The sequence below is a fragment of the Condylura cristata genome, unplaced genomic scaffold (assembly GCF_000260355.1).
Source record: "Condylura cristata isolate star-nosed mole 26May11 unplaced genomic scaffold, ConCri1.0 scaffold00019, whole genome shotgun sequence".
Classification (NCBI taxonomy): domain Eukaryota; kingdom Metazoa; phylum Chordata; class Mammalia; order Eulipotyphla; family Talpidae; genus Condylura; species Condylura cristata.
Window position 1 is genome coordinate 30,981,387 of NW_004567120.1, and position 13,367 is coordinate 30,994,753.

Genomic DNA, 13,367 nt, shown 5'->3' on the forward strand with positions numbered 1-13,367 from the left:
GGAGCTGGTGTGTGGGGGAGGGCGCGGGGAGGGTAAGACAAACTTGGTTTTTGACATTTGCTAACATTTGCTTTGTGTCCTTGTAGAGGATGAAGGCTTTGGTGAGTTATATGTGAATGGGATGGGGTATAGTCAGGGGAAGGATTGCTTAGGACAATATATAATCACCCATTGTTTCTGTCCTTTGGAAAACCAATCACTATGGATTAGAAAGATTCCGAAGTTTCCCTTAAGCCAGCTAAGCATGTTCTATCATCACAAGATATCCCATGACAATGGATCTGGAACAGACCAGAAACTCTCTTGGTTTGAGAAAAATGACCCACCATGTTTTCCAAGACAAGTCAATGGTGTCCCAAGCCCTCCTTCAATACCCGTGTACTGAGGGCCATGTGCTTAGGGCCAAGTATAAGACCATGTCATAACCAGCTCTGCAAACGGAGCTGCGACAGTGGCCAGCCTCTGGTGGAGCAGGCCATATGTCCCTCAAGACAGCATCAAGACTCTCTCTGCCAACACACACACACACACACACACACACACAATTAAAGACACATCGAAGGGAACAGAGCAACAACATGGGTGTCTAGCTCAATTTCTCTCTTTTTCCATTTCCTTTGGTCTTAAAAACAAATCATTCTCACCTGCGCTTTCACTGTTACTGAGTTAAGAAAATAGCACAGTGATTCAATAGGAGAGTGATTCGCTGCTGAAATAGGTGCTCCCACACCTATGACTCCTCCACCTCCCCTTTCTCATCTACTCTCTTTGAAAATGCACCCAAAAAGCAGCAGGGGGAGAAACGGTCAATGACATTACTGTAATATAGCTGCATCAAAAAGTTGATGACAGACAAAGGAAAAAGTTGCAGAGCATTCATAAAACCTCCAAAATTCAATCTATTTCCTTTTTCCTACCTTCAGGGTTTTCATAAATGAGTACAAAGACTTTGACTGGGAGAGAAAAGTAGCATTGTAGAAATTCAAATCCCACCTAAGTCTTGGGAGTTAGGAGAGCGAGAGTCTGTCAGATGTAAGACTTTCCATGCACTTGGTGGTAGAAAAACCCCGTGAAATGTACTTGTGAAATGTACTTTTCTATGTTCGTGAGAGAAAGCTTTACCATCCATCAGAATAAGAAAAGGACCCTAGGAAGCTGAAAATTACCCTTTGTCAATCACAGTATCTTAACAGAAACAGCTGTTTGCAGAACTACTTGCTTCTTCAAATACATTTGGAATTTTGAAAAAAAACCTTCTCTCAAATACAATGATAACTGGATTACCCTTTCAAAGAACCTCACTCCTCTACTAGGCTACCAAGAGTTAAATGTTAAATAAAAAACCTTAACAGATGATTTGTTCTTTGAAAAAAATCAAGCTATTTCATTTTAATGATCATGTGTTAAATTGAAAAATCCTGTTGACGATATCGCTCAAAAGAAACATACTTACATGCACAGACATGGCTTCTCAGAGGAGTAACAGTCAGTCTTGAATAACAAATCATGTCTGTTAGGTTGCCTGCTTCCTAAAACCACCACAGACCTAGAAAAACTAGGCAAACCCTGGAAGAGCTAAAGGAAGGCAACATCAAATAAAGTGAGTATCGGCCAGAGAGCAGCAGGGACACGGCAAACTCTGCACTTTCCTCTCAGAGTTCTGTCTTTCTAAAGTTGGCATACTGGGCATTCTAATGTCCTCCAAATATTGTGTACCAACACCAGGGGTACTAACATGGATATACAAAGAGCACTCCTAAAATTCTGCATACAAAGTTTAACAAACTGTAAATAGGTAAGAAATATTACAATAAGAGTCTTTACTAAATCACTCCCCAAATACAGTGAAGGCGAACTTACTGAGGATGACCGCGGGCACCCCCTGCCCAGGCACAGCCAGCCCACCCCGCACCCCCTGCAGGCGGCAGTGCTGCCTCACGCCACCAGACTCTGCCTTCGGGACACCTCACACACATGGGGGGGGGGTGATGACTTTGGCGCAAATCAGGTTAGGGAAGACACTGAGGAGGGACAGAAGAATGTTCTAGCCTCTCACTACAGCTTCAAACTGTGACCTCCAAATGATGAAGGGAGGAGTAGATGCCACTGTTACACTGTTGTGGCGAACAGCCCACCAAGATAATTTGATTCCTTAAATTGTAACTGTTAGGACTGAACCAGATTCTAAGGAACATCTAGTGCACCTTTATCTTACAAAGAAAGCAAAGGTCAAGAAGGTGAAGGGACCTGTCCTAACTCACAAGCAGCTCAGTTAGGACAGATGTCACATTTCTAGACCCTCATGACCCAGTGCACAGCTTTAGCTCAAATGACTTCTGTACAGATTTTCCTGAACCCACCTCCCCACCCCCCACTCCCATTTATCTCTCCCTTTTTTGTGCCTCCAACTGCACCTTGTACTCAGGTTTATCTTAGTACGGATCACTGTGTACATCAATAAATTGTTTGCATGCCTATGTCCCCATTAGACTTTGAGCTTATCTAAGCTAAAGGATTATTATATCTTCCACATCTTTGAATCTCCCGGGATGTTTCTGTGCCATAAAAGTTTGCTGAATGAATGAACTTTGTGAGAATAATTTCATAGGGCATAACACCAAGTCTGCTTTAGAAGCGTAATTGCCTCTCTTGCTATTTCCTTTCATAAGTTCTTTCTTCTTCCCTGAAGAAGAGAACAATAGCCAACACATGACCGAGGCTTTTCTGGGCTGTCTGTTCTAAACGAACCGTTACTCTATTCAGGTCCAGAAAATAGCCAATTCATACCTGTCTTTTTTTTTCTTTTCTTTTCTATGAATGCAGACTCTGAGGTGGATGTGACCACTATGGCTGAAAAGTCCTGTGATTCAGCAGAATTGAACCAGAAGTGTCAGGAATCCAGATACATGCAGATACAGACAGACACAGAACCTGGTCGAATTCCAGGGGTCTGCGATCACAAGAACTTTCAGGACTTAGGGACCCAGAATTTACAAAAAGAAATCCACAGCAAATCCATATCTAATCAGGCCCGCCTGCCCAAGGAGACATGCATTTCCAAGGTGGGCTTAGAATGAAGTGCCTCTCTAACTGCTCCGCCCCTACCATGAATTTTTCTAACAGAGCTGAATAGAATTCCCCGAAGCTATTGAGACAAGGGTGGAATACAGGACTTTAGGAGAATCTCAGCGGATGAGGTCTTCTGGTGCATCTCTCTCACTTGTGCTGACTTCTTAGAAGAAAAATATTCCTGCTGCACAGCACTTTCTCAGCAGCATTCACATGAAACTTATTTTCAAATATAACTGAGCTTGAAATCTTTCTTAGAAATGTTTTGAAGAGCAAATAATACCCAAAGTCATAGTTGCTGTTCACAGTGAAACCAAGCTTTGTCACCAATCCCCCTCCCACATTTTCTTCCATTTCTACCTCATTCCACCTCACACCCCCAATCTATCAAATACCTTCAATCCTTTTAGAAAAATAAGAATTGAATCGCTGGTCAACAATAAGCTCCTAAGAACGCATCATCTCTGTTTACACAACAACCAACCCAAAAGAAATGGAAGCCCAAAGACACCTGAAGCACACTGATTGCAAGTCCCCAAAACTCCGAAGGCATTTCTGATGCTAAGTATTCATAAGGCTGTGTTTAAAGCATTGGATGGCTGCCAAGATAAAATGTCATTAAAATACAGGGAAAAAAGCAATATAAAAGTAGTGGCATTCAACTTGCTATTCTAAGAAACAAAACACATATAAAATCATATTTTTACCCCTAAAGCTACTTACTACATAGGCTTCCTTATGAAACAACATAAGGGGATGTCTCTCGTGGATCACAGTCGCATCCACTGCTTTTAGGGTTTCCCCATCTCCCCTTTCTGGACACCCCATTCAGTTGCTTATGAGCAGAACAGAAAGGTCAACAGCTCTGTGCACGCTTTCTTTCCAGGTAAGGCTTCTGCTTAGAATTAGATCTAAGGCTGCCAGATTTATCAAATGAAAATGCAGCCCCCCCAATCAAACTAAAATTTCAGTTAAACAATAAACACATTTTTAGTAGAAGTACACGCCATTCAAGCCATTTCCCCAGCTAAGCTTCTATTGTAAAGAAAAAGTCACCTCAAAATTTCATCTTAAACCTGTTACCTTAAGGTCCCAAGTATCCCCTTCCAGGGACTCATCCCAGGCTCAACTAGGCCTTCAGTTGCCCAGAGCAGAGCAGAAGTCTCTCTCAGCCCCAGCTTACCTGACCAAGCTGCAAGGAATTTGAGGAAGTTGGCTGTTGGAGGAAGCAATTTTTTATTCCATGGCTCCTCCCACTAAAGGCTTCACACGGCTCACTATCCTGTCAGCCATCCACTTTCCCACCCACAGTGGCGCAACTTTAGTTCACGTGACTGCCTTGCCTGCTGAAGCTCCTCCTTCAGCCAAGGGTGAAGAGCAGCCTGGTGAGTGAGCAAGACCCATCTAACTCCTGACTAAATTTATACAATTTCTTTCCAACATATGAATTACCACACAAAGATGCAGCTTTTAAGTTTTTAAGTATTTTATGGGGGGGTGAGAGAGGAGGGCAGGTTAACCTTTTGCTCTTCAGCTCTGTGAAATTTCCCAAATTCACTCAAAAGCCCATCATTTAACACCCAAGAGGATGACTGTGTAAGCCTCATCTTCCATATACACACATAAGCTCTCTGTCCAAACACACCCCAAAATGGCATGGATGACCTTTATTTGAATAGACCTTTCTCAGTCACTCCTTGGTTACTCATATCAAGAGAAGGAGAAGTAGAGGGGTATGGCTAATTTAAAAGAACAAAAGCATTTCTTCAGGAATCACTTAATAAATGCAATTGTGAACACTTACTAAATGCAATCGTGAATTTAGATTTTACTCTTTAAGAGTGCAGGATCCTTTCTCAAAATTATCAAAGATTCACGATTAGTAGGTGAGAAAGAATGAAACTGTACTAAAATTGGGTAGGTTTATATGACATTATTTCATAGAAACCTTAAATAATACAGCTGGACAGATTCTTAGAGATTATTTCATCCAGCATTTGTCAGAGTGTGTACTGGGCCCAAGAGAACCCCCTCAAAGACTTAATGTCCTCATTATATAGTTGTACGAAGTGGCCCATGCCATTCCTCTCTTGAGACCAACAATATACAAGAACATCGTAAAGGTCTTGTCTCGTTTGTCCCATCTGGAAACCTGCTGACTCCTCCTCCTTTGGCATTTCCTAGTGTTGTTTAACCACAGAAGCCCTCTCTTTTCGTAAAATATCTTTTAACATATCCCCTTAGACTACCCTTCTGAAAATACTGATCTGATTTCAACTCTCTCCTAATAAAACTCAAACCAAGTCCCATTTTAGAGATGTTTGCTTCAGGCTTCTCATTTCAGGAATAACGTAGCCACCTTTAAAGTACTGGAATTCCTGTTGCCGTGACATTCAACGTTTTTGCCCATACTTGATCTCCCCAAAGCTAACAAGATGGAGACTTTTCCTCAGCTTGCTATATAGAAAGATCCCAGAGCCATCTTCCGGACAACCCTTGCCAAAGCTGTAAATTCTGTCAGATCTTTACAGATGGCTGCTTGGCTCGCTCGCTTTGTTTGAGAGCTTTAAACAAGTGACTTAGAAATGACTTCAGGGCCCTCCCTAGTGGCGCAATGGGTTAAAGCACAGCACTACCAAGCTAGCTGTAACCACGTCAGCATGAGTTTAATTCCTACTTTAGCATGAGTTCGATCCTTGGCCAGAGAGGTGACTGACCCACATGGTGTGACAGACTTTTAACATGCCCGCTGCTCCCCTCAGCAGTGTACCTTGTCAGACTGCCTGTCTGTTCCCCACTTTGTCTCTGGTGACTCCTCTCACTGAGGCACTTTGGCCTGTGCCCCAGTTCTGTATGCATGCATATAAATCTTTAAAAAAAAATAACTTCAAACCTTATTTTTCTAGCTGGCTTGTCTGCTCTGTGACTTCTGTCGCTTGAAACCATGCCATTTAATTTAGGTTTTCCATGGACTTAAGGGTCTTGAGTAAGTTTTAACTGCCCCAAAACTTGGGAAGTAAGAAGGTATTTGTCAATCCCTTCAATTCCTAAGGGTCTTAGTTTTGCGCTGAACTTAAACCTTGGGGTTTCCAAAATTAAGTTTCCTGTCTGTAAGTAAAATAAAGTTTTAAAGAAGTATTATATCTAGATAAATATCTTGCAAATATACAGGCCAGTATAAGATGATAAAGGCACTGATTATTGTTCATATTTAAACAATTTATCCTTGTAGGGCTCAGTATGCTGCTAAGAATAAATTAAAAATTTTACATGTATAGCCAGCCACATACCCCTCTGCCTGGAGGTTATATAAAGGGCAGCTACAGTTATTGATTTACCTCTGCATTTTGAAATTAGAGGCACAAAGACGAAAATCAGTGCCTCCTTTGCTAAACATGCCTTCTTTCAGATAACAAAATTTAAAGCATAATATGAAGATTTCTGTTTACAAGTTCTTTCTAAATCCCTATGTGTGAAGTCATGTTTTAAACCCCATGCAGTTAAATGTAGCTACTTTACAATAAACCAAATTAACACCAAATACCCAATTTTTAAGAAAAAAAAAAAAAACTTTAACTGGTGACAGGGACTGCCATTAAGATACTTTGAGGCATGAATCCAATCTACATTTTGTGATGATAATGCATCTTTATCACCAAAAATCCTATTGAAATCTTTGTGTTTACTTGCTATTTAAACGGTAAGCCCTTTAGAGTATTAAGCAAATGCCCAAAGAAAACTCCAAACTTCAAATCTACTGTATCTTTAAATAACATGGTGAGTTTCACTCAGTGATTCTTTTACAAAACACCGGAAAAGTAGGCCAATTACTGTTTGGTTTTGTTCTGCAGACAGGAAAATAAGCAACTTACTGATACAAACTTTCTTTTCAAAACAGAGACCTACACAGCCTGGCCTGACTTATCTATCAAATATGCTAAATTTCATCCAAAGTGTGCTTCAGAGATGTGAACAAACTTGACAATATTCTAGAGGGAACTACCAAGATTACTTTACAAAATTCTTTTCAAGTGATCCTCTTTCAGCCTAACAGTGAGCGTGGCCAATGTGCTAAGCTCACCTTCTCTCAGTGAGCAGTTAATGTTTGATGATGATGAAACCGTTCCTAGTATTTAAAGAACTAAATAAGGTCATCCACAAACAATGTCACTAGAAATGGGGTTAGTTTAAAGAAGATAAAATGATAAATGGAAGTCTAATGTTTTGAAATAAGTCAACCCCTCAACCATAAATGTCTCCCAACCTTACAGAAGAGAAGTTGAATACAACCTCTGCCTAAGAATGCCCAACACCAAATCTAAAACAAGGGGAAAATAAGGCCATTCAAAGAACAACAAACTGATTAAGTTAGTGGGAAAATCTATTAAATTGTACCCGGCAAGTCAGTTTCCACAGCTTGGACCTGAATTTTAGGGAGAGCAGCACACTTTAAGAATGCATGCCCTCTATGTTAAGCAGAAAAAGGATCTGGGAGCTGTCAGTGCCTTTTAATTAGTAAGTAGAATCCTCGTTTTGGTGAGGCAAAAATAAAATGCAGGTTTCTCTTGAAATTGAAAAGCAAAGCCTTCCTGTGAAACGTTCCAAAGCTGGCGTACAGTAAAGAAGCAAGTGCTATTAATTAATATGGTGACCCAGGCCTCCAAAATAAGCTACCAAATGACACATAGAGCTCTAAATCACATTAACGTAGAGCACAAACAGGATGGTAAGATAAAATCACAGGCTGTATAAAGCAGTTCTGGGGAAGGAGTTGGTGGAGCCACTCTGATTGCTTGGGTGGAGGGGACGTGCTATGCCTCTAGACTAGCTCCAGGCAAAACAGGTACGAGTGCAGGTCTTGCCTAAAAGTGAAGCAGCAAAAAGCAAGTGTTTTTTTTTTTTTTTTTTTTTTTTTGTTGTTGTTGTTAAAGTGGGGAATACCTGTAAGACAAATATACTCTAGCTTCATTGTGCCTTCCCTGAAAATCAGAGTAAAATTAGAAAGCTTCAGAATGTGTGACGTTCTGAAAAGAATGAAAACAAGACTGGGTTATTTTTTATGTAAGGTAAACGAAATTCTGTTCTAGAAAGTCTCCGATGCAGTGATACAGTGAAATATACCAGGATATGTAAAATACCAGTGTGCTGGTCTTTTATACCTATTTTTCACTAAAGGTAAGTGGAGACTTCAGTTGGTTTTATTTTGTTTCATGTATTACATTGACTTCATATTTGGCAAGACTCTAGTATAGAAGGCCACATGGCCCTTCTGATATGAATTCATTCTGACCTTTAATGACTGTGCTGGAGAATCATTGTATCTATAGTCTTTCTGTTCCTCTTACTGGGCATGTGACAATCATTGACAAACATTCAGAGACCAGCTTGAGGCCCCTGTAATGTAATATTTCCATTACCATCTTGGGATTTATTTATAGGACAATGGGATCCAGTTTGCTTCTGCCCACCCCTACCCCCCATACACACAACATGTCCACCTGCAACATCACAGCTAACTTTATTATGTATTGATCATGTGCCAACCACTGTTCAAAGTGCTTTATAGGCATTATTTCATTTCATCTGCACGGTAACCCTCAGAGGTCAGTGTTTTACGGAGGATAGGAGGCACAGAGAGGTGAAGAAACACGTGCAAGGTGATAGTACAAATGTAGCAGAGCTGGATTTGAGCCATGGGGCTCTTGTTCTGGAGCTCACACTCTTAATCTGCACAGCATTGCTTCCAGATGCACTGATATGAGCTAAAGTGAGGAATGAATCGGTACAAATATTTCTATTGTCCGGGCTACCATTTTCCCTCTAAGGTTATAACAAAGATTACACATCAAATGGCTGTTTTTAAGGTCCAGAAAACATTGAATAGGGCAAATGTATGGAAAGTGGGAGGTTTTGTCAAGCACCTAGTGATCCTGGGTGACTTCAAAACAAAAAGACAAGGTAAATGAATGTCCATTGTTTACACCAAGTTCACATGAATAATCACCGCTAACTTTATTGGGTGTTTGCCAGTGTTGGGCACTGTTCAAAGTGCTATCCATAATCTTTCATCTTTTTCGAATCAGAACAATTAGTGCAAACATCTCCTCTCTGAGCACAGCACAGTAAACGTTTGCACGATTGGATTTTTGTCAGTTGGGAGAAGCAGTGTTATATCATCAGGAGTTGAGTTATGCATGCTTATGGTCCACAGCCTGAAAAAAATAACAGTCCAGCAAAACCCTGTGGGTACAGAGAGTGGATGGAAATGGGGTTCAGCAAGAGTTGGCTATGTGCATTTTGTGACCCACAACTACTACCTTAAAGAAGAATCATTTAGGCCTTCCCTGGTTGTGCAACGGGTTAGGACACAGCACTGCAAGCTAGCCACAGCCGCTTCAGTGCGAGTTCCATCCCCGCCCCAGAGATGATCCACATGGTGCAGCTGACCTCTCCTGACCCACCCGCTTCTCCCCTCAGCAGTGTACTTCATCAGTTTGCCTGTTCTGCTCCCCACTCTGTCCCTGGTGAATCCTTTCACCACCCCTGCACCAGTTCTGTATACATAAATAAATCTTTTTTTTTTAAAGAATAATCTTTTAGAAACCCAGTAGTGGCACTTGAAAGCATATTTACTCAGACCACAGATAGCAGTGCACTGTGGGTACAACGCTATCACAAAACAGAGAATATCTCCAAAGAATGCCAGAAGATCAACATTATCACACAGCAGTACAAAGTGTTCTGAAGAATTTCATTGCACTACGAGCACAGGCAAAAGAGAATTCATATTCACTACACACACCACCTCACACCCGATGACACTAGCAAAAGTCCAGTTTCAGTGGGTCTTTGATGTGTGTCCACTCAGCATTTGTATTTAGGGTGACTTTTTAAAATGGAATTTTTAAAAATAAATGAAGTACCACTGTATTCAGTTTGAGATAGTATGAGATGCAGTGATCCTTTGTGAGCCTGGGAAGTAGGGTTTGTCTTTTCCAGCAGCATTTCAACTGAAACTTATGAAGAAGGGTTGTGATTCTTTTATTTTATCTGTTCCCGATTTATTTCTAGTTAAGTAAACCTTCACAAAATAACACTGAAGACTTCCAATCAAATCTATATGTGGATGCATCATGTAAACATCTCTAATAATATCAACAAGTCTATCCTATTAAATACAATTTGGCACTTAGGTTTTTCCACAACTTTTAAAAGACAAAATGGTATGAATATTTGCTGAGGACAGTACAGAATGCAGATCTCATAAGTGACTGAACATGCAGGATGCCAAAGTGTACTTGTATTCTGAAAGACAACATGATAGGGAAAATAATGATGGGAACAAATAAATTCAGTGCTGAAATCCATCAACTGGTTGGAATCAGGTCACAGGCCCATCATGCTTAGACTTCTAATGTGTTTTTCCTAGACAAAGCAGGAGTATATTTAAACGTTAATATGAATTCAGTATTTTATTAGAAAGAGGTCTAGATGGGGATTAAAGTGTCTTGGAATCTAATTATTTTTAGATCATGGCTAAAATATTTTCTGATTCTGTTAACCAACTTTTGTAGGAATAATTCCTGTCCCTACATATCTCAGAGGCACTTTGAAAGAATAAAGGTGACATTTAGTATGTTTTGGGAGTAAAATCAGTACCAAGTATCAACAATTATATTTATTTTTATTATTTTTTTGGATTGTTCCTGTGAATTAAGAGAAAAAAAAAAGATGACAGAATATAAACTAGGATTTCCCATTTTCTCTCCCCAAAAGGTAATGCATCATTTTATGAATAATTCTTGACTATTTGTGTAATAGAATTTTTCATGTACTTAGAAAGGGAATTTGTATATAAGGTTAGAATGTCAAGAACAGTTCTCTTCTTAGAACTGGTTATTTTTTAAACAGTTTCTACTCCCACAGCTCAGTGGTATGATAGGTAAAAGGGCAGAGGATAAGAAGCAGATCCAGGCTTTAATCTTATCCTTGAAAATAACTGAAAAGAGAAAAGAATTATAGCTTCCTTATCAACTTACAATAAGCCAGAAGCTATTTAGGAGGCCAGTTTATCTAGTCAAGAATTACTTTTTTTTTAAAAAAACCATTTGAAGTTTAAGATCTTGCATAACAAAAATTCACTTTAAACTAGAAATCAATAAAACATTCAAAGTAATTTCTACTTACGAAAAAGTTTGGAGCATCAGTTTTTGATCAGTATATTTTAAGTTTAACTTTGTCACAATGCTGTTATTTTTTTCATATATTCTAACATGATAAAAAGAAATCAGGTTAAGTCATCTTTTCCTGGCAACGATAGAACAAAATAAATAATAGATGGTAACAGAAGATGTTAATGGTGCTTAAATTACTACTAGGTAGCTAATTATAGCAAAGGGCTTTTTAATGTTGTTTATATAAGTTCATAAAATAATAAACTTGAATCTTATTATCAAAATTTTAAACTATTTTTTCAGCTTTATTATTTTTCATCTCAAAGATGTTTGCTTCATATGAAATTTTCAAATCCACCTGTAGAAGATAGTAACACCTACAATGAGATTTGGGGGTGCAAAAAAGACTCACTAATCTTTTTAAGTGCTTTAATAGACACGTAATTAAACTATTTGTTTCTTTTTGGTTTCACTCATTTAGACACAAATGTTATTCTTGCCCAACTACCTATGACATAATGTCCCATGAGAAGTTTCTATATGCTCCACAAAAGTAGGGTTCTGTGGTCAAAATTTTTGAGAGATGTTGAAACAGAACTGAACTGTTAGCTTTTGTGCAGCGTGTCTCAGTGCTGTATCTCAGCCAACTAGCTCTGGGCTGCTGTGGTGGGAACACATAATAAGCCTCCCCCCAAAATGCCATTTTCTTTCTACCAGAGCTGAATACAAACAATTACCCAAGCATGGCCATTTGTGGGGGGTGGAGGGAGGAAGGTGGGGAAAAAGAAGAAGCACTGAGGGCAATACAATGTGCTGAGAATCCTGAAACTGAGAAGCATCATCCTTCCTTGATCCTCTTCTGGACTACTGTGGTTTGTTTAAACTGTCGACAACTTCAGTGTTCACCAGAGTCACTAGGGTGGCTTCTGAAAACACAGACCATCAGAAGTACCCCCGGAGTTTCTGATTCAGCAGATCTGAGGGCGGTTTCTATCCAGTTCCTGGGGCTTGCTGGTGGGCTTATGCTTTTGAAAGCCTTTGCTCTGTGGCAACTGTCGCCCCAGCCAACTATAGCAGGAGCTACTTACTAAGCATTTTCCTATATTGCTGATGATTCCATTTCTAAATGGTCATATGGAAGGGTCTTATTTCCACATCTCTGGTTCTTTCATATGAAATAGAAGCCAGTTCATGTCACATAAAAACAGGAACAGGCTTCTCAAAAATTTTTTTGACTGCTTCTAGGAAACACACTCATTTTCTGTTTACAAAGTAATGCTTTCACTATTAAGGTGAGCAGGAAAGATCCCTCTAGTACATGTTGCAAACACTTGCTCTACAAACTCCCCAGACTAATTATGGAAAAGTTTACTATATCCCCGAATTTCAGCAGAGAGTTTGTTAATATATTCTTCCCAGCTCTCCAATAAACAGATACCTTGACTCACTGGTAGAAACTACATTTACTTAAAAGCAGCTACATCACCCTTGGGTCTCACCCCAAATATGTATGTAGGAGAAAACAAGTTAAAAGTGGGTAAATACTTTTCACATAAAATGAGCGAAGAAACTATAGCCTACCACAACATCTCAGCGTGGTAATAAAAGATTGATGCACTGACAAGCGTCCCAAGCCTCAAAGCAAGCGCTGAAACAGTCTGTTAGCTGCATCCTGGGGTGATGCAGCAAGGATATGGTATATTTCATATAATGTGTCCTCATTTCACCCTGAAGAAAAATAAGCAGCTATCCGATCATGTGTGACTCTGGTCTTTGTGTACTAAGAGCAGTCTCAGCAGCATGTTGTTTACTTCTGGGTATAACTGGAATCCTATTTTGGACTGAGAATCCCAGCTTGGCAATATGGGAATGCCCGCAAAGCCTTAACAAGCTTAAAGAGAAAACACTCAGATAGCTTAATAGGCTGCAAATAAGATATTCACTGGTTATACAATGGCATTTTCTGCAAAAGACTTGGAAATAACTTAACAAAAATGATCCATTTCCAACAGGATCATTGTCATAAGCCTCATGTGCAAGAATGACACGTAATGGAGAAGATGGAATGATAGAAAAAAAATTAAATCTAACACTTCAAAAATTTACATTAGGTTAATATTTTCA

General features: G+C 39.6%; 1 protein-coding gene across 3 annotated transcripts in view; it reads right to left on the reverse strand.

Annotated features, from left to right (window-relative positions):
• Positions 1–13,367, reverse strand: part of MBNL3 (muscleblind-like splicing regulator 3) — a 53,054-nt gene that overhangs the window by 26,005 nt on the left and 13,682 nt on the right. Inside the window, exon 1 of one of the 3 annotated variants that reach the window (XM_012727098.1) lies at positions 4,153–4,214. The exons of the other annotated variants lie outside the window; for them this stretch is intronic. The gene's annotated coding sequence lies outside the window, so the exon portion shown is untranslated. Of the gene's footprint in view, positions 1–4,152; positions 4,215–13,367 lie in introns of those variants that run through there. 3 annotated transcript variants of the gene reach the window in all.